Source organism: Arachis ipaensis, chromosome B05 (genome assembly GCF_000816755.2).
Source record: "Arachis ipaensis cultivar K30076 chromosome B05, Araip1.1, whole genome shotgun sequence".
NCBI lineage: Eukaryota > Viridiplantae > Streptophyta > Magnoliopsida > Fabales > Fabaceae > Arachis > Arachis ipaensis.
Window position 1 is genome coordinate 146,291,257 of NC_029789.2, and position 4,028 is coordinate 146,295,284.

The window sequence follows — 4,028 nt, forward strand, 5'->3', positions numbered from 1 at the left end:
AGATAATTGGATAGTCGTAGAGTGTCATTTTTATATATGGATGGTGATCATGAGGAGAGTTTCCTAATTCTAGTATATTGCTCTAATAAAATTTAAAAAAACAAAAGGTACGGTATTAAATTTACGAATAAAGAACCACTGAGCGTCTTTATCCGATCATCGAATACGTTGTCAGAGCTAAAAATCAGCATATTATAAAAGTTGGGGTATGTGGGACAAAGTGAATGAAAAAGTTGTTTTACAATATCTTTATTGCTGTTGTGTCAACCGGTGTGAAATATGATACATTTGTAATAAGGTCTGATGAAGATATGCAGGCCTTGTTTCATGGTAGGCGAAATTTTTCGGAAATTATAATATACGAGTTGTTTGCCAAGTTAGAAGATGATGTCGACAGCTCTAGGGCATCAACACTGAATCCTTAGTAGACTACGCTGGGGGTGCCTCAACCTTGATGCTTATCGTTGCACTTGCTTATGGTTGATCCTCCATCTATTGTAATCGGGATGACTGTAAAATCTGGTTAATTAATGACTAATTAGCCTATAAATGAGAATTTATTTTAGAGAGCCAAAAATGTTATGGCTTAATATGATAAAAGAGATTGAAACGAGAATTTCGATACCAATTTTATAAAAATCGGCCCAAGATTGGACCGAACGGACTAAACCAGATTAGCTGAACCCATATTAGGCCCTGACCCAACCAAACTAAACCTAAAACCCTAAAAACAGTTTTCTCTCTCCTCTCTAAACCTCACTCGCGCTGAAAAAGGAAAATGGGAGGGGAAGAACACTCTTCCAAAGTTCCAACTCTCATTTGATCTTCAAACCACCATAACTTTTGATCCAGAGCTCCGATTGCTGCACCGTTTGTAGCCACACGTTCACTGCGACGAGCTCTACAAAACCCACTACTTTGTTCTTGAAGTAAGCCATGATTTTAGTCCAGCTTTTCAGCCTTAAATTCGAATTTTATGGAGAAAAAGTGTTGAGATTTTGGACTTTTTGATATTATAGGATCCAACTAATTTGAAGGAGAGGCTTAATCTTGTCTCCTTGATCTTTGGGTGTGGTAAGATTCTCAATCCTAGTAGAATTTGTGGGTTTATGATGTTTGGGTATTGAGTTGTTGTGTTTGGATGTGATAATTGTGGTTAGGAAGTGTATATATGTGTGTTGGAGCTTGATTGAGGTTTTGGAAAGCTTGAAAAAGGGCTTTGGTATGCTAAAAATCTGTTCTTGGAGGTGTTGAAGCTTTGAAAGCTTGTGGAAAGGTGATTTGGAAGTGCTCCGGGTTGAGCGGGAAAATCGGCTAAAGTATGGTCTCGGTTTCCTGTATCTAAAATGTAATGTGGTGTGAAAACTTAGGCTAGAGGCCCTAAGATAGAATTTGAATGGTTCATGTTATTGAATGGTTGAGATAAATTATGTGGTTATGTATGTGATTAATGAATATTGATGTTTTGATGGGGTAATGCATGAAAGATATGCATGTTTTGATATATGCTTAATGATTGATTGAGATTGAATTGTGGGTGAAGCCATATTGATGGTGAGGGTGATATTGATTGTGTGTATTGATGGTTGATTGAAAATAGTATTGTTGGGAATTGGGATGAGAAAATATGCATAATATGATATTGTGTTTGAAGTTGAGTTACTTAGTTGAGATTAGTTAAAATGATGGATTTGTGGGTTATGATTTGATAAAAATGTTAATGTATGAGTTGAGGAGGCATGAGGTTAATTTTTGGTATGTTTTGGTTGATTTTAAAAAGGGTTGGAATTTATTTGTTTTGAAAATGGCACTTTGTGGTTTTGTATGAAAATGTGATTTTTGGGCATATTTTGACAGAGCATAACTTGAACTCTGAATCCCCGATTTGTGCCAAACTTATTTAGAAATAAAATTGGATCCGAGATGTTTATGCCGTTCGAAGAACGGGTGAAAAATGATTTAAAACGAAGAAGTTATGCCCGTCGGAAGATTGGGGTTTGAAATTGTAAATTCTGCAGCTTTTTAACTTAGTAAAATTTTTTGCAGAACGCACTCCCACGCGTATACGTGGCCGACGTGTACGCGTCATTTTCAAATGTTTACTACCCACGCATGTGCTTGACTGATGCGTACGTGTCGATGTGCTGTTCCAATTGCCCAGCCAAATTCTCGAGAGTTGTGCGGGAATTGCGCAGGTTTTGTGCGTGGGGCATAAAACGCACCCACACGTACGCGTGGCTGACGCGCAGGCGTCACTTGGCTTTTCTCTCATCCACACTTGCGCATGGGCGATGCATACGCGTCACAATGACTTTTGGCTTTCCTGGCGTGCACGTGGGCGACGCGCACGCGTGACCCTATTTTCATCCCAAAGTTGATTTTTGAGTTTTCAAAGCCAAATTTCAGACTTCTAAGCATCCGATCTCACCCCTTATGTCTTAAAACTTTATGATATGCCTAGCCATGGGAAGGGCTAGCAAATGTGGTAACTTGTGTATGAAGAAAGGGGATAATTAATGATTAATGATGATCAAAGATGTCTCTATGGGATACGGAGGATGGTGGTAGAAGTGCTTTATATGTCATGGGCCAAAGGGCTGTTATTGTTAATAAATTGGCTGGTTATGGATTGAATTATAAGCTGGATGACTGAGTTATTGCCGAATTATGGCTGAGCCATTATTGAATTATGGCTGAGTATGATTGCATATATGCGTATTGAATGAAATGTGAATGTTGCACTTCCACTATCTGAGATACGAGTTTCCCTTGGAGAAAGCAGTGGCTAGCCACCATGTGCTCCAGGTGGAGACTCGATACTCTACTGACCCTATGTCGTAAGTGTGGCCGGACACTGTGAAAGTTCCGGATGAGCTCGCCCCCATGAATATACACCAGTGAAGGTGTTGGATATGAATTATGATTTATGTTGTGAATAACTCGAGTTGGGGATGCACGACAGAGGGACAATCCAATGGTTAGCTACCAGGACTTATCGGGTTGGCTTTATAACTGATAAATGAGACTCATCAGCCATTAGGACAAGCATACATCATATACATATTATGTAAATTGTTTGGAATTGCCTAATTGACTGCATATTACTTGCTAATTGTCTAAATGTCGTATCTATTTCCTATTTGTATATCTCTTTGTCTGATATAATTGTGCTTGCCATATTATATTGCTGATGGTGGGTGGGAGGTCTGCAGAATTTGAAAAGGGGACTGTTAGTTAGATTGAAGATCTTTAGTCAGTTGCTATTTATCGTTTAGTCTGTTTATAAACTTTGATTTATCTGTTGGAAGTTCTAGGATTGCCTTCGGCTTTTCCAGGACATTACATGTTAGATATGTAGGCACTGTTACCATATTGAGAACCTCCGGTTCTCACCCATGCGGATTTTGTGGTTTTCAGATGCAGGACGTGAGGCTCCTCGCTGAGGCATCCTGGAGACTTTTGGATTAGCGAAGATCCTTGGTTCTCGGGACTTTATTTTGGTTTCATGTAGATAGCTACTATCTCCACTAAATAAATGTATACATATACTGTTGACACCTCTTAGAGGTTGTTTTGGAGAACAAATTTTGGTAGTTTGTCCTTGGAGTTTTCCTTGGGTTTCTTACTTTATGTTTATATATACCGTATACTTTTATGCTCAGACCGGTTATCTTCGCGAACCGGATCTTGAGTTTTGATATTCGTATCTTTGGCACTCTCTTGTTATAGATCCGAGTTAGTTTATCCTTTATCTGTTTCGTTACGTTATCAAATAGAGTGTTGCGCTTTTCAATTTAACGATTTTGTTTTACCCCTTTTTTTTCAAAAGCTCCTAGTTATAAACATTTCTCACACTACTATACGTACTAAATTTTATTTTTAGAGGTCGTAATACCTCGCCACCTCTGTCTTATGACTTAAGCATAAGGCTCTATGTGGTAGGGTGTTACAATGACTAGTTCACCTTGTCTGAATCCTGATTTTGCAGTTAAAGCTGGACGATGCGAGAGGATGATCAGACGAAGAGC